Genomic DNA, 18,397 nt, shown 5'->3' with positions numbered 1-18,397 from the left:
GACTGGCCACAAAAACATTCATATTATATAACAAAAGGCAGAGGGCTGAAGGAAGTCCTGTATACCTGAAGGAGCATCTCCACCCCCATCATCCAGCCCTGAGGTCCAGCTCCGAGGGCCTTCTGGCAGTTCCCTCCCTGCGAGAAGTGAGGCTACAGGGAACCAGGCAGAGGGCCTTCTCGGTGGTGGCGCCCGCCCTGTGGAACGCCCTCTCAGCAGATGTCAAGGCAATAAACAACTATTTTACTTTTAAAAGACAACTGAAGGTAGCCCTGTTTAGGGAAGTTTTTAATGTCTGATGCTGTATTGTTTTTAATATTTGGTGGAAGCCGCACGGAGTGGCTGGGGAAACCCAGCCAGATGGGCGGGGTATAAAATAAATAATAATAATAATAATAATAATAATAATGGTCATTATGAGGGCTGCAACAGAGAGTGGGTTGGAGGCGCATTGTATGTGCACTGCATGAACCTCTGGGGATGCAGCACCTGTGTGCATCTAAGTAACTGGGCACCCCCACAAAGAGGCTTCTCTGGATACATGCCAGGATGCGTTGAGGCTATGGGAGTTCACATCACCATGATGGCATCTCAAACACACTTTCCCCTTAGGAATGATTGGTGGACAGTGGCAGCAGAGGTTGGATGGCCATCTGTCACAGAAGCTTCAGCTGAGATTCCTGCATTGCAAAGGGTTGGACTAGATGACTCTCAAGGTCCCTTCCAAGCCTATGATTCTATTATTTACCGTATTTTTCGTCCCATAGGACACTCCGTCCCAAAGGACGCACCTACTTTTTTTTGGGGGGGGGGGGAAATAAAGGGAAAAAAATTTCCTTTATTTCCCCCCCCCAAACCAGGTCAGGGAACAGTGGGATGGCGGCGCTGCGCCTCCCCGCTGTCCCCTGAGCTTGTGGGGCTGGCTGATGTCTGTCCGGTGCGCGGGGCGCTCTGCTTCAGGGCGCCTCACCCGCCGGGCGGCAGGCTGCTATCTGCAGGGTGGGGAGCTCTGCGGGGAACTCCTGCAGGGCTCCCCATGCTGCGGATGTCTGTCCGGCGCGCGGGGCGCTCTGCTTCAGGGCGCCCCACCCACCAAGTTGCGGACACCTGCGCAAAGCACGGGGCGTCCTCCAAAGGGCGCCCCCGTGCTCTGCGCTGCCGGCTGCCGCCCGCAAGCCCTGCGCGCCGGGGGGAGTTCCCCCAGGCGCGTAAGGCTTGCAGACACCTGTGCGAAGCCCCGTGCTCCCGGCTGCCGCCCACAAGCCGTGCGCGCCCGGGGGGAGTTCCCCCGGGCGCGCAAGGCTTGCGGATAGCTTCCTGGAGCCTGGAGAGCGAGGGGTGTCGGTGCGCACCGACGCCTCTCGCTCTCCAGGCTTCAGCGAAAGCCTGCATTCGCCCCATAGGACGCACACACATTTCCCCTTCATTTTTGGAGGGGAAAAAGTGCGTCCCATAGGGCGAAAAATACGGTATATGGGGGGAAAGGTGCATGCTTAGAGACGTAATAGAATCAGAGACCTGCAATAGACAGAAGCTTCCAGGGCAGTGGAAGAGATTATTGCAAGGCATAGCCCACTGACCATGTCATTTAAAAGTATCTCGTTTAGCTTATATGCCTGTTGTCTTTGTCCATGGAGTTTTCTTGGCATGGATACTGGAGTGGCTTGCTGGTGCCTGCTCCAGGTGGATCACGTTTGGTCAAAACTCTCCACTATGACCTGTCCATCTTGGGTGGCCCTGCGCGGCATAGCTCATAGCTTCTCTGAGTTATTTAAGCCCCTTCGCCACAGCAAGGTAGTGATCCATAAAGGAGAGTCCCATGGACTTGAGACTGCCATGGACTGCAAGAAGACCACACCTATCCATTCTGAAGGAAATCAGCCCTGAGTGCTCACTGGAAGGACAGATCCTGAAGCTGAGGCTCCAATACTTTGGCCACCTCACGAGAAGAGAAGACTCCCTGGAAAAGACTCTGATGTTGGGAAAGATTGAGGGCACAAGGAGAAGGGGACGACAGAGGACGAGATGGTTGGACAGTGTTCTCGAAGCAAACTGCAGGAGGCAGTGGAAGACGGGAGTGCCTGGCGTGCTCTGGTCCAGGGGGCCACGAAGAGTCGGACACGAGTGAACGACTAAACAACAACAAGTTTAGCATATGTTAGGAGCAATTTCTTGTAAAAATGACTGAAGAAGTAAACATTAGCAAAGCAAATGTATTTGCTAACTTAGTTGGATTCCCCACCTCCCACCCCAGTACGTGAACACTACTTGCTTTTAAAACAACTGCTGCTCTACAGACTCATTTAGAGGAAGACTAAGAGTTTAAGGAAGATAAGAGCTTCATCAAGTGGTATAATATTAACCGCATCAACTACCTGCTTCCTAAATCTGAGACAGAACCAATCATCAGTGGTTTCGGGTTTCAGAAATCCATAGGACTTTCAGGAAGTGAAACCAATAGCTTCAAGAGAAATGGCAGGTGTTTCTTTTTTTAATGGCAGGCTAAAATTCCAGTGGGACTTGTACTGTTTTATCACGACTTCAAATGCTGTTTTAATGTGTTTTCTAGCTTTTCCTCCTTGACACAGGCAAAGTTCCTGCTCAGATCTTCAACAGCTGCATAAGAGCAACTATGTACAGGATAGCAGTTCAGTTATAAAGTCTTAGAATCACAGGGACAATCCTAGAATTCATACTGCCCTGTGTATGATTTTGCTTCTAGTGCCAATGGAAGAAATACCTTTTTCTCCCAACGGACAAAGTGGCATCACATGGTCAAATGCTCTATCTATATATTTAATCAAACCTATTCGAGAAGACTCCCTGGAAAAGACCCTGATGCTGGGAAAGATGGAGGGCACAAGGAGAAGGGGACGACGGAGGACATGATGGTGGGACAGTGTTCTCGAAGCTACCAGCATGAGTTTGACCAAACTGCAGGAGGCAGTGGAAGACAGGAGTGCCTGGCGTACTCTGGTCCAGGGGGTCACGAAGAGTCGGACACAACTAAACGACTAAACAACAACATTCCTTTTAGAGCATGCAAGCTTTCGAGTTACAGAAACACCCTGGATTAAGAGAAAAATAATGTTCTCTAATTGTTAACTGGCAAAGTCACACCAGAAGAATGCTCACGAAAAAGGAATCTGTCTTGTATCTTTTACTCTCTAGGACCTATTGCTTCATATATGTATTTTCATACCTGCACTGGTGTAAAATGATCCAACGTCCTACAAGAAATGGTACCACACAAGCCTTTATTGTGCTGACTTTCCTTGGCGATGAGCCTCAGCACCCAGTATGCACAATTTTGTGCTAGGGTTTTAGAAGCCCCTGGTTCTGCCTGCTTCTCTCATTCTGTCCCTATAACCCGCTTTTTGTCCAAATTATACTTGGGCAGAGGGGACGCGGGTGGCGCTGTGGGTTAAACCACAGAGCCTAGGACTTGCCAATCAGAAGGTCGGCAGTTCGAATCCCCGCGACGGGGTGAGCTCCCGTTGCTCGATCCCTGCTCCTGCCAACCTAGCAGTTCGAAAGCACGTCAGAGTGCAAGTAGATAAATAGGTACCGCTCTGGCGGGAAGGTAAACGGCGTTTCCGTGCGCTGCTCTGGTTTGCCAGAAGCAGCTTAGTCATGCTGGCCATACGACCCGGAAGCTGTACGCCGGCTCCCTCGGCCAATAAAGCGAGATGAGCTCCACAACCCCAGAGTGGGTCACAACTGGACCTAATGGTCAGGGGTCCCTTTACCTTTATACTTGGGAAGGGACACAACATGGGATGGCTACAACACCATGTGTTGCTGTAGTGGTGCAACACCAGCCTAAGACTGGCCTGGCAAACTACACAGTGAGCAAACCGCTCAAATAATGAGAAGGAAAAGATTTATAATCCTGAAAAACACAGTCTTGATCTTATTACCATGTCAATGGAACTGTTACTGCTTAGGACAATTTTTGTATTTAATGGAATTTCCAGTTTAACAGTTTCTGGACATTAATAATGATCTTAACATACCTTAACTCTGCTGAGATCAGCAGCAACACTCTGACTAGCAGAAAATATGAGGCGGGGGCAACATTTTCTTTTTTTAGGAAGGATGAACAGGAAAAGCTCATTGCTAGTAGCTGCATTCCACAGCAATTAGGTCTCTCAGCAAAAGTGTATTTGTTAGATATTTTAGACGCTACTCCCTGCAGCAAACCAAAAGCCTCACACATCACTTACTAGGGATCTACTCTTCTCCCCCAAGCTAGAATTGTAGTTGTTTTTTGGCAGAAAACTCAAGCAGCTCAGCCTAATGGTAGATATTTGTTATGGAACGTTTGAGCCTGGACAGTCAATTTCTGGGCAACTGAAAAGAGTGCCTTATAATGGAAAGATTAGAGCACTTTGAACTGGCATGTTTGTGGCCCAAACTAAAACAAATACTTGCTTCAGCTTTTAGAGATACCGTATTTTTCGTCCCATAGGACGCTCCGTCCCATAGGACGCACCTAGTTTTTTTTTGGGGGGGGAATAAAGGAAATCCCCCCCTTTATTTCCCCCCCAAAACCAGGTCGGGGAAACCGAACCAGGTCGAGGAACAGCGGGATGGCGGCGCTGCGCCTCCCTGCTGTCCCCCGAGCTTGTGGGGCTGGCCGATGTCTGTCCGGCGCGCGGGGTGCTCTGCTTCAGGGTGCCCTGCCCGCCGGGCGGCAGGCTGCCATCCGCAGCGTGGGGAGCCCTGCGGGGAACTCCTGCAGGGCTCCCCACGCTGCGGATGTCTGCCCGGCGTGAGGGGCGCTCTGCTTCAGGGCGCCCTTCGCGCAGGGCGGCAGGCTGCTATCCGCACTGAAGCTGGCTTGACAATAGATTGACAGAAAGTACAGATGTGTGAACAACTGAAAATCTAGGGACAGTAAAAAGCAATAGGTGTTCTTTTCTGAAATTTGCTTGGTAAAATGTTCAGCGACAAAAAGGCACCCAAGATGGTCTTTTTTAACCGATTTATAGGTATAAATAGCAATACAATTTTCAGTCTCTTTTGTTCCATCCACCCCCCCCCCTCTCTCTCATTCTTGCACTTCCTTCAGCCTTGAAGAGCTATCCTGTCTCTTGACCAAGCCATTTCCCTTCTCTCTAAATCCACTAGGGAGAATCTGTTTCACTCAGATGTTTTACACCGTGTCCAGTACTGATCAGAGTCTGCAATGCTAGCAAAGCTGTATTACTTGATATTTCTCACCTTTCAAAACATGTTTCTAGCCCTATCTTTAATCCTGATAGCTGCTCTGTCTTTCACTGGAGAACAGTTCCGGAATATCATTCTGATCTGGAATCTTTTAACTTACAAACTAACATTAGGGGCAGATCAATGAGGAGGCAAAATGGGGGGTTTGCTCCAGGCTTCTAGGCAAGCAAGCAGCCAAACCAAGGACAACCTCTCCCCTAATTGTTTCAGACAGATCCTGGAGACCAAATACAGTAGTTTGCCTCTTAGGAGAAAAGAGATATACAAAAGATGGGTAGGGATGTGGTAGCAATACTGGTGAGGGCACATTATAAAAGGCTAAGGTTTCCTTTGTGTTATGTATTGAAGTTCTCACTCAGGCCACCAGGAGTATTGTGTATGTAGTTTTCACTCAGGTCCACGTCAGTTATTTTAGGCGGGAAACCCTGGGTTGTTCTTGCTACAATGTTTGACAGCCAGCTGCCTATAAAAGCAGGCCGGCTGAGCTGTTTGCTGTTCAGTTTCTATTCCAGCTTACAAAATAAAGAGCTGCTTGGAGAAATCGCTCTGTCGTCTGCCATGTCTACCCACTATTAAACACTGGCGACGAAGGTGGGATCGATGGACATCAGAGCACAGCCAGACGCGGCCACCCTCTGAGATGAGCTGAATCACGGAGCTGAAACACTGAGCGAAATCACGGAGCAGAACCAATTCAGAGCTGACCGTTCTGGCTAGAGCACAGTGTACCATCCATCGCCTCCACGTCGGCATCGGAACCATGGCTTCACTCGTGCCTCTACCGCCGTTTGCCCCAGCCTCTGTATCCTGGGACTCCTACCTCGCTCGGTTTGACTGCTACCTCCAAGCAAATGAGCTGACAAGAGGGTCTGTAGAGCAGAAGCGGGGCCTCTCCTCAGCCTTTGTGGCCCCGAAGTGTTCGCGACGGCCCGAGCATTGGTTGCGCCTCTAGCAGTCCAGGCAGCACCTTGAGACACGATCCAAGAGAAGCTCCGCAACCACTACGCACCAAAGCCGTCCAAGATCGCTGCCCGCCATGTGTTCTACCACTGGAACCAGGCAGAGGGGGAGTCAATCAACAACTACACCACCACCCTCTGACAGGCTGCAATGCACTGCGAGTTCTGAGACTTAGATGATGCCCTGATGGATCAAATCATCTGTGGGGTCTGGGACATCCGTCTGCAACGGCATCTCCTCGCCATGCCAGACCTCACGCTGCAGAAAGCCACTGAGGAGGCCGTGGCCTCAGAAGCTGTTGAACTCTCCGCCCAGGAAATCCACAAGGCCAGTAGACCGTATTTAAAGGACTATGTTGTTGGACATGTAACACTGTTGGTCTAATGGAAGTAATGTGAAATGTAACCGATATGCTTTGTGCCTAATTGAACCATTACGTGTAGTGCTGTATATAAGGAAACCATTACGATTGTAACTAACGCCTTATCTCGGTGGGGAGGGGTGTTATGTATTGAAGTTCTCACTCAGGCCACCAGGAGTATTGTGTATGTAGTTTTCACTCAGGTCCACGTCAGTTATTTTAGGCGGGAAACCCTGGGTTGTTCTTGCTACAATGTTTGACAGCCAGCTGCCTATAAAAGCAGGCCGGCTGAGCTGTTTGCTGTTCAGGTTCCATTCCAGCTTACAAAATAAAGAGCTGCTTGGAGAAATCGCTCTGTCGTCTGTCATGTCTACCCACTATTCAACACTTTGGATCCCCAAAGTCTAGAAATGACCTGTTTGACAAATCACATGGGTCTTTTTGAAAGGCATGCCCCAAGACTGATGCGATCACCCGGTTATCAGCAATCTGCTCTCATATCCAGGGCAGGGGGTTTCACATGGGCTTCCTTCAACATTCAGGAACGCAAAGAACAACAAAACTGCCTTTGTGAAATCAATGCCAAAACTGTTGCGAGAAATAACCATGAACTCCTTCCGGCTGGGCTGAATTTTAAATAGATAAGATAGATAGATGCAGGGCAATGTAGAAGTAGTTAATAAATTCTGAAATCTGCACATCGGGGAGAAATGAAAGAATATGTTATGCCACCAAGCTGTGACTGTGTAAGGGAACAGGGGCTGTCACAGCAGAGGCTAAAGAGAAGAAATGAAATGGAGAAGATGACACACGTGTGTGTGTGTGTTTTAAACACCCCTTTGGGAAAGGGGAAATATATCATCCATTGAAGATTTATAGTGAATCTATTTTATTTATTTTTAAATAATTTGTTTTATGTACCACCAAATCCCAAGGGCTTGTGAAAAGGACTGTAGTATGTATTACACAGTTTAAAAACCTGAGCTGACAGACAAATGAGTTCAGGGCATGCTCCTCTGCCCCTCCTTTCCTTGATTTAGCCCTCCCTCTAAATAAAGCAATTAAAATTAGAAAATTAATTACTGTATGTTAGTGAGATGCAAGCAAGGCATGTGGGGGATTTCCAGGTTATTATCTTTCTTTCTTTTTACTGTATGTCACATATACAGCTATCTCCCTGTTGCACAAACATCCAATGAGAAATGAGCTGCTGGCTCTCCAGGAACAAGTTCCTTCCCTTCAGGAGAAGCTCGCTAACCCAGAAAAGATGAGAAGCAGAGAGATTGCTGGATGAGGCCTTTAACAGGAGGGGAGTGAGGAACTGGGGCTTGTCTCACACCCAGCCAGCACTAAAACCACACACAGACTAAGCCCACAACAAAATTAAAACTATTTGGTTACTGCTTTCTTTTGGACGGCATGGATGTCCCAAGGGAATGAAATACTATGAACTTGCTCATCGTCTTTTGATTTAGAGACAGAGGAAGATTTGAACAGTACGGAGAGGAAAGAGGAAGCATCTGATTGGGGAAACACCGCCACAACTTCAAGAGTACACAGTATGTAAAAATGCAAAGAATTCCTCGAGACAGCTTCCCTCTTATTCTTTAGCCACCAGAAGCCAACACACCACCATTTTTCTTTTAAGATGTTATGAAAGTTTAACTCTACAGTGCTTTAACTTTGCAGTGGCTGGCCTGCAGCCTCTTTCCACCTTGGCACATCTCAAAGGAGCTGGTTCCAACATTCTGCAGTCAGATCTTGTTCACCTTTCATCTAGTACCAAGCAGAACCCAGCTCTCCAAAGCACTGCTCGTCTTACTAAAGGTTAAGGCATGATTCTGGAAGCACACACAAATGGGACTGGCTGATGTCAGTTCTCATTTTCTTGAGTGCAGGGCTTTGGAAAAGGCAAAAAGGTCTTTTGTGACACTGTATTTTAAGGGAGGGAGGGAGGGAGGGTTCTAGAACAAGGAGGAGGACACTGAATTTCAGCACCAAAAAGTACACATGGAGATGGCCTTTCTTTTCCCCCCGTTTTGCAAATGCACCCACACCCAGACTCACCTCCTTTCTTACTCACCCTCAAGGCTGGCTACCTAAACATATGAATTCAATTCCACCCTTGTCAAAGAAACGAAACACCCAAAGCACACAAAAAGTAACCACTATAACTAGGAAACATTTATGTCTGCATTTTCCCATCACTTGATGAAGCTGCTCAAAGTCATTCCAGACTAAAAGGCCCATGTGCCCCAAAAGCAGCTCTAACAAGCCTCTGTGGGGAAAGAACTTGCCAGCTGGGGTACCAAGACGGCCTCTTCCTATATTTGTTACAACATCTGGGCACATACAGTATATTCAAGGAGCCCTGAATTCCAGTATCTAGAAACTACAGTCATACCTCGGGTTGCATGATTTCTGGTTGCGCACTGTGCCAAACCTGGAAGTACTTCCGGGTTTCAGTGCTTGCGCATGCGGAGAAGCACTAAATCGTGACCTGCGTGTGCGCAGATGCGGCGCTGCAGGCTGCGGATTGTGAATGTGCTTCCCACATGGATCATGTTCGCAACCGGAGCATCCACTGTATTGTGGAGCAAACACCCCAAAGGAACCTCCCTGACCAAGCTGAGACTACCTCACGGTCTGTCTGTAAGCTGCCCTCTGTCTAGAATGCACAGAGAACCTGCAGCTTAAGGTTCCCACTCCCCCTGGGGAGCCAACATTGCGCATCACCCCTAAAATGCCACAAGAGAGATAAATCAATAGGGAGCGGAAGGAAGACAGGGGATTTTGCAAGCTGCCAAACAGAAAGGGAGAGGAATAAATCGGGCAACCTCTCTAAGATACAGTGGTACTTCTGGATGCGAACGGGATCCGTTCCAGAGCCCCGTTCGCATCCTGAAGCGAACGCAACCTGCGCCTGCGCATTGAGATTCGCCGCTTCCGCGCATGTGGAACACTATTACTTCCGGGTCACCGCGGAGCGCGACCTGAAAATACTCATCCTGAAGCTACTTCAACCCAAGGTATGACTGTACAGTGGTGCCCCGCAAGACGAACGCCTCGCAAGACGGAAAACCCGCCAGACGAAAGGGTTTTCCGTTTTGGAGGCGCTTCGCAAAACGAATTTCCCTATGGGCTTGCTTCACAAGACGAAATGTCTTGTGAGTTCCTGCGGGTTTCCCCCCTTTCCCCCCCTTTTCCTAAGCCGCTAAGCCGCTTATCAGCTGATCCGCTAAAAGCCGCTAAACCGCTAATAGCGCTAATCCGTTAAGCTGTCAATGGGCTTGCTTCGCAAGACGAAAAAACCGCTATACGAAGAGCCTCACGGAACGGATTAATTTCGTCTTGCGAGGCACCACTGTATCTCAAAAGGTCTGGGCTATCCTTCTCGTTTTTTAAAAAAATCAATACAAGATTAATAGTACATACTTTGGGGAGGGGGGCTACAAGACTATGTAGGAAATCTGACTTGTGACACTACCTGTTAAGTTCACAATAATGGTTCCCCACCCCCCCAGATTTGGTGGTAATTTCGTCAATCAAAGTCTCTAAGCAGCTCCATGTTATGCAGACCATCACAGGTTCTTTTTGCCACTTTCTTCAACACAAGCATTGGGTTGTAACCAGTTCTGCGTGAGCCAAGCCCTGCTAAGACAACGGGACTTTCCTCTCCTCTCCCCTGCTGCCTCCCACAAGTCACCCCAAATCTGCTCCAGAGGGTCCCCCCATCTCGAGGGTAAGCCCCGCTGCGCAAGTAGAAGTCGGTTCCACTGGCGCCACAGCAAGACTGGATACAACCCATTGTCTGAAATGTGATTTATGAGACCTACAGCATAATTCACCAAAACAACTGTAAATCCGGGATTTTACGCACAGCTAAGTATAAAGAGTCACATTTAGCGCACATATAATTATGTATTTTTCTAACTTTCAATCAAAAAAATAATAATTCAAAAAAGACTCACGTGAGATACTATTTCTAGCATGTTTCAAAACCTTGTGGAGACAGTTCTTCTGCACAGGGCCTGCTTTAACATATTCTTGGGTGGGTGTGGGGAGAAATACTTAAGCAAACATTTTCCAGGAAAATATAATTAATAAGCTTATTTGCTTTGGACATCTGCCATATGCAAAGCCTTTTCTATGATATCTCTCAAGTCGATACACTGCAACACACATACACAGTTTCTGCTGGGAGTTCAGAAGTAGTGCTGGTATTTTATGCCTGTGCTAAACAAAATTTACTGTTTTTATATTTTTTTTAAGGTTTAGATAGAAGGCAGTTCTCTCCCTACTGCAACCCGAATTGGGTTATCCAAGTAAAACAGAGCTAAAAATACTAGCTGAGCCCCATTCCACACCGATTATTACAGTGCTTTCTTTACCAGTGAAAACTGCAGGAGTGTTAGGGCAGCTGTTATAGCAGCACTTGACTTTTATTGTTTATTTAAAATAAAATAAAATAAAATAAAATAAAATAAAATAAAATAAAATAAAATAAAATAAAATAAAATAAAATAAAATAAAATAAAAAAGGTATCTGAAGAAGTGTGCATACACACGAAAGCTCATACCAATAACTAACTTAGTTAGTCTCTAAGGTGCTACTGGAAGGAATTTTATTTTATTTTATTTTGTTTCGACTATGGCAGACCAACGCGGCTACCTACCTGTAACTATTGTATATTTGTTTATTGTTTATTGGGACCTTGCTCTTCTTTCAAGGATTCCAGGGCAATGCACACAGTCCTCCGATCGACAACAACCCTGTGCAGGAGGTTAGGCTGAGATATATATGGAGTTTTATGGATAAGCCAAGACCTGAAGCCTGGTCTCCCTGGCTGAAGTCCAGCACTCTCTAGTCATATCACACCATCACTTTTAATGTATTTATTAATCACAGCTATATGAAGCCCCATAACCAGAAGTCTTTAGGCAGTTCTCTGACCACTATCGGAGCTGCGAAGTCCTCTGCCTGGAACAGTTGCGGAAACAAAAGACTACCCTGGATTCATGAGAGACATACATCTGAAGGATACTGTGACTGTGTATTCTAGGGTCTCATTTGTAGCTCACTGTAATGAGAAAGGGGGCATTCCACACACACACACACACACACACACACACACACGAACACACAATGATGTCACAGGATCCATTTTCCTTCCAAGAGGTGAGCAGCAGATTTTACGCACACAAAATCTTCACCTTCTCAGAATACAGAAGCACAAGAAGCACAAGGTCCTTATAGTCTGGACCAATAAGTAAGGTAAAGGTAAAGGTAAAGGGACCCCTGATAGTTAAGTCCAGTTGTGAACGACTCTGGGGTTGCGCTGCTCATCTCGCTTTACTGGCCGAGGGAGCCAGCATTTGTCCACAGACAGCTTCCGGGTCATGTGGCCAGCATGACTAAGACGCTTCTGGCGAACCAGAGCAGCTCACGGAAACACCGTTTACCTTCCTGCTGGAGTGGTACCTATTTATCTACTTGCACTTTTTGGCGTGCTTTTGAACTGCTAGGTGGGCAGGAGCAGGGACCGAGCAACGGGAACTCACCCCGTCGCGAGAATTTGAACCGCCAACCTTCTGATCGGCAAGCCCTAGGCTCAGTGGTTTAGACCATAGCGCCACCCGCGGCCCTGGACCAGTAAATACTGTACATCGAATGGAGAAATAACACCCAGCTGACATCCAAGGGAGAATAATTCCGTAGGGATTAGGAGGCTGGGTCCAACAAGAGGCAGCCGTCATTGTCTTGAGACAGCTGCAACATCCGCTCAGATTCTGTTTTAACCTTTAGCAGCAATCATGGACACATTTCCAAGATTTCCAGTGCAACTGTGAAAACTGAGATGTTTAGGACATTGCACAAGACAATAGATCCCGCAGCAATGAGTGGAACAATGCAGATTCTTATACTACCCCACCCCAGGAATGAAGCCTGTACTGCGTTTAACCTCCCCCGACAGTTTCGGAAAATGATAAAGAATGGAATAGCAAGCTTTCAAGGAAAATCACAACCCATCTGTACAATGGCAAGGTCACAGCAATGGCAGATGCATCAACAGAAGCATCTCCTCAGAAAACCTCAAGTCAGCAGCAATTAACGTGTACAATCTCTGAACTGGATCCGTTCCAGCAAAACAAGTCAGGCATCAAACAAGCACACTGTCAAACAGATCAGTGGGCAGCTGCCCCTCCGATAGGAAAGAACCACAGCACAAATTCCTGCACTTGGAAAAAATAATCTGACAAAGAGATAGAACGTGCAAAATCACCGCTGGGAAACACAGAGGTTAGAATCAAATAATTGTAATTAAATGGTGCAAAATGCAAAAAATGTCAGGGATTTTCATTTAGCAAAAACACCGCTGACAGCACTTTGGGACTGCACATGGAGGCATTAAGTAGCAGGGGCCGCAGAGGGCTAAACTTTCTGCTTCTTCTCCCTTCTCCTCCCCCAGTGCTGGTCCTTCAGTCAAAATTAGCAGCCCTCCCATGGATCCTTTTGTAACAAAGGAAAAACATGCTGTGCCACATCTGTTTTGTTCCCAAGTTTCCAAAGTTTGGGACAGTACAAGGTGTTCTTGATTGCACAAATCTGAAATGGACGCAACGTCCTGAAAGAGGGAAGAGTCCTGACCCCGTTGTCTTCAAGGTCTGAGTGGATGCAAGAGCAACCCTGGGAACTTTTGGCCAAGTTTATCTCCCAAGAACTGAAATGACCAGGTAAAGCAAGATACAAGGTTAAGGGTTCCTAGAGATCTTTCTGATCACTAAGAATTTCTGCAGCAGCCCCCGCCTGCTACCACAGACACCATGTTGTTACGATGTAACGTGGGTCTCAACATTTCCCTCCCCTTCTCTGTGTCAGCATCGCCCCTTGAGCCAGTGCACCAACTGGACTCATGCACTTCAACCCCGACTGGGCTAGGCGAGCTGGGTAGCACTGCCAGCGACCTCCTTTCTCACAGGGACAGGTCACCGTGCTGTGGACTCACAGCTTAGAGCTGAGAGCACCGGATTCACTTGCACAATAATACAGTCGTTGCGCAGCAGAGTTTTGCAGAGTCTTGCAGAGTATAAACCACTCGGAGAGCAGCTCTGTAGAATATCTTCCTTTTATTCTATAGCTACAACTATGATACAAAACTATATACAGAGCTAAAGGATCTAAGCATAAATCAATGCTACACTGAGAGTCTGCAGCTGCTCTTAGCAGCAACCTTATCTCTAGACACGATCTCTAACACTCTCTCTCTCTCCGATACACTGACTGACTCACTCGCTGACTGATTCACTCACTGACTAAGTAGAAAGCAGAACATTGCTCCTCCTCTCTGTAGAATCAGCAGGCTCCTCACCTCAGGAGATTCTTGGATATGGGAGGGATGAAATCTCCTCACTCTGATGGCTAGTTTTGTACATTTTCATCAAACAGTTTCCATGCCTGTCGCTTCCTTCTTTGCCCTCCTGGCTCATATGAACAAATGATGCTGCCGGAGACCAGTGCAGACCACCTACTCTTGCTGGCTATAGCTCCGTCAGGTGGAGACTTGGCCTATATTCTTTTAATCAAGAGATGCCACAAACTACACCTGGGTTCTTCTGCATACAAATCATTCATTTTGCCATTGATCTCCCAGCCTCATTTAGATATATAGTGGTACCTCGGGTTACATACGCTTCAGGTTACAGACTCCGCTAACCCAGAAATAGTGCTTCAGGTTAAGAACTTTGCTTCGGGATGAGAACAGAAATCGTGCTTCGGTGGCGCGGCCGCAGCAGGAAGCCCCATTAGCTAAAGTGGTGCTTCAGGTTAACAACAGTTTCAGGTTAAGAACAGACCTCTGGAACAAATTAAGTACTTAACCCGAGGTACCACTGTATAGTGGTACCTTGGTTTGAGAACAGCTTAGTTTATGAACAACTTGGATTAAGAACGCGGCAAACCCGGAAGTAGGTGTTTTGGTTTGTGAACTTTGCCTTGGAAGCAGAACATGTTCCGCTCCTGTTGAGTGTGTTCCATTTGTAAATTGAGTCCCCCACTGCTATGAGAAAGCACGCCTTGGTTTAAGAATGCTTTGGTTTCAGAATGGACTTCCGGAATGGATTAAGTTCTTAAACCAAGGTACCACTGTATTGGGGAAAGTTGCATTTTGGAAATTTAGCTGAATTCCTGCATTCTAGGTGTAAGTGTGGGGCATTTCTGCATAAAGTACAAGCAACATTGCTGTCAAGGTTCAGGGCCACACCACCTCAAAGACCACTTCTCCCCATATGAACCGACCTAGACCTGGCAACCATCTCCTGAGGCCTTTCTTCATGTGTCCCCCTACATGAGAGGTCTGGAGAGTGGCAACACAAGAACAGGCCTGTTCTGCGGTGGCTCTTTGTTTGTGGCATGCTTTCCCCATGAAAGATCACCTGGCACCTTCATTCTAGACCTTTAGGCACTAAACCAGGGGTAGGCAACCTAAGGCCTGTGGGCCAGATGCGGCCCAATTGCCTTCTTAATCCGGCCTGCGGACGGTTGGGGAATCAGTGTGTTTTTACATGAGCAGAATGTGTCCGTTTATTTAAAATGCATCTCTGGGTTATTTGTGGGGCCTGCCTGGTGTTTTTACCTGAGTAGAATGTGTGCTTTTATTTAAAATGCATCTCTGGGTTATTTGTGGGGCATAGGAATTCGTTCATTTTTTACTTCAAAATATAGTCCGGCTCACCATATGGTCTGAGGCCCAGGGCTGAAAAAGGTTGCTGACCTAGATGAAAACATTCCTCTTCCCTCAGGCCTTTGGCTAATTAAACAATCTATAGCCTTTGAAACAGTGTGTGTGGGAGGGTTATTTTTTTGTTTGTTGTTGTGTATTTTTGTGTTTTCATATTGTAAACTGCCCTGTGATCCTTGAAGGAAAGGTAGCATAGAAATTTAATAAATAAATAAATGTCTACTCCCAAAGAAATTCTCTGAAGATACAAATATTGCCACGGGTCATATGATGCTAGACAAATTGCTCATTGGAAATCAGATATGCTCAAGTATTTGGTGCTGAGGTTATAAAATTATTTGTATGAAACTTAAGAAGACAAGCACAGGCTAGAATAAAAACAACAACACGTCAGCTTAGCTATGATTTAAGGATATTGCAAATCAAAGTGCCTTGAAAGCTCATCCTGGGCTTCAAATTACTAATCCGACCAGATCATTGGATTTTCTTCTTTTTTGGTCCAGCAGATTTGTATTCCAAATATGTATGACAGAACTAAAATTACATCATGCTCTGCTGTGCCAAGGTGGTGTGTGTGTGTGTGTGTGTGTGTGTGAGAGAGAGAGAGAGAGAGAGAGAGAGAGAGAGAAGGAGAACGTAAATAATTTAAGAAATTAAGAGGCATGGAGGGTCTCCAGGAAAAGTGACATTAAATTGATTTTTGGATCATCCTCCCAGACTGTATTAATAATTAAAACGGCATTTTGAAAAGCACACTGCACAGTTGTCTGTCTGGGGATTTAAGAGTGCCCATCTCAGTTCTCATATTTCACCCTCAAGACAAAGTCCAAGCAACGGCTCCTGCACAGGCACCACCAAAATGCACACAGGGGCTCACAATAAGGTCTGTGCGCAGAAGGGTAGTCATTAGTGACGCCGCTGAGATTTGAGCTTCTGGGGCAGCGGGGAAGGCAGGCAGCAGGCTTTGTCCTAAACCCAGTATAACGCCTGGTTCACAAATGCAGAAGCTCAATAGTGATGAGGGGGCAAAAGTCTCCGAAATCTTCTAAGACTGTACTGGCCCAGCTGGTAAAAATCATAGAATTGTAGAGTTGGAAGAGATAATAATAATAATAATAATAATAATAATAATAATAATATACCCCACCCATCTGGCTGGGTTTCCACAGCCACTCTGGGCAGCTTCCAACAAAATATTAAAATACAATAATCTATTAAACATTAAAAGCTTCCCTAAACAGGGCTGCCTTCAGATGTCTTCTAAAAGTCTGGTACAGTGGTACCTCAGGGTAAGTATTTAATTCGTTCTGGAGGTCTGTTCTTAACCTGAAACTGTTCTTAACCTGAAGCACCACTTTAGCTAATGGGGCCTCCTGCTGCCGCCGCGCCGCTGGAGCACAATTTCTGTTCTCATCCTGAAGCAAAGTTCTTAACCTGAAGCACTATTTTTGGGTTAGCGGAGTCTGAAACCTGAAGTGTATGTAACCCGAGGTAGCACTGTAGTTGTTTTTCTCTTTGATATCTGGTGGGAGGGCGTTCCACAGGGCGGGTGCCACCACCAAAGAAGGCCATCTGCCTGGTTCCCTGTAACCTCACTTCTCGCAATAAGGGAACCGCCAGAAGGCCCTCGGTGCTGGACCTCAGTGTCCGGGCAGAACGATGGGGGTAGAGATGCTCCTTCAGTTATACTGGGCCGAGGCCGTTTAGGGCTTTAAAGGACAGCACCCACCACCCACTGGCAATGCAGGAAGCTTTCTGCCCCACCTGGGCCTCAAACCCATGGCCTTGAGATTAAGAGTCTCATGCTCTACCAACTGTGCTATCCCAGTTTATGTGCTGCTGGGGAAAAACTGCAGAATAATAGGAATAATAAAAATAATAAAATTTTCTTTATATCCCGCCCTCCCCAGCCAAAGCTGGGCTCAGAGCGGCTAACAACAATAAAAGAAACACAGAAGGATTGTGTATGCAGGGAAGGCCCTGTGCCACTTTAAATTGACCCCTCCCTGGCTCCGTTCAAATGCAGTCTGGACCTAAGTGACCAAGTCCAGCTATTCATCGCATCTTTTCAGTGTCAGGTTTTGCAGTCCAATGATCCATCTAGCCTCCAGCTCCAAAAGGCGGCTATCATTCTCTACTAGCGGTAGAGAAACCAAAAGCAGAATACATTCATTTAGCCCTGCACGCCTTGGCCCTGCGGATTTTTCTTGCAATGTTGTTGCTTCTTTATCGCTAGATGAACTGCTATTTAGCTAACAGCAGACTGGTCAGGGACAAACTTTGTTCCCCAAACTAAACCCCTGCCAGCCAAATATATTATGAAGATCCTGCAAAAACCTTTCTCATTCTGATCTATCATTGTTCTATAAATAAGCCATAGTAAAGGTAAAGGGACCCCTGACCATTAGGTCCAGTCGTGGCCGACTCTGGGGTTGCGGCGCTCATCTCGCTTTACTGGCCGAGGGAGCCGGCGTACAGCTTCCGGGTCATGTGGCAAGCATGACTAAGCTGCTTCTGGCAAACCAGAGCAGTGCACAGAAACACTGTTTACCTTCCCACTGGAGTGGTACCTATTTATCTACTTGCACTTTGACGTGCTTTCGAACTGCTAGGTTGGCAGGAGCAGGGACCGAGCAACGGGAGTTCACCCTGTTGTGGTGATTCAAACCGCTTACCTTCTGATCGGCAAGTCCTAGGCTCTGTGGTTTAATCCACAGAGCCACCCACGTCCCTCTAATAAGCCATACATTGCTTCAAAGCCTGCTATTACTACTGCACAGGGGGTTTTTGGGGCCAGGGGTGGGGATGGTAATAGATGCTGCAGACTGTGGAGAATCTCCAGACTGTTTACAAAAGATCAATTCAAATCTACCACCGGACAGCTGATGACTGGGGACAGGGTAGAAAAAGCTCAGTCATTTAACACCATTTTACGGACACACATTAAAAACCAGACTGAGATTTAGAAAAATGCTGTTCGTGTGTGCTCAAAAGGTTTGTGCATGCCCAGTGGAGTGCCCTCTCTTGGTGGGGCATTCATGCCATTCAGACCACAGCGCCTTTGGGACACCACTCAGCATGGTAAAGGGGTAACCACAAGTCCAAA

At 46.9% G+C, this 18,397-nt stretch overlaps 1 protein-coding gene across 6 annotated transcripts in view; it reads right to left on the bottom strand.

Annotated features, from left to right (window-relative positions):
- Positions 1-18,397, bottom strand: part of FCHSD2 (FCH and double SH3 domains 2) — a 163,586-nt gene that overhangs the window by 56,401 nt on the left and 88,788 nt on the right. The gene's annotated exons all lie outside the window — the stretch shown is intronic.

Source organism: Podarcis cretensis, assembly GCF_951804945.1.
Source record: "Podarcis cretensis genome assembly, chromosome: 4".
Lineage (NCBI taxonomy): Eukaryota > Metazoa > Chordata > Lepidosauria > Squamata > Lacertidae > Podarcis > Podarcis cretensis.
This window is presented reverse-complemented; position numbering and strand designations above follow the sequence as displayed.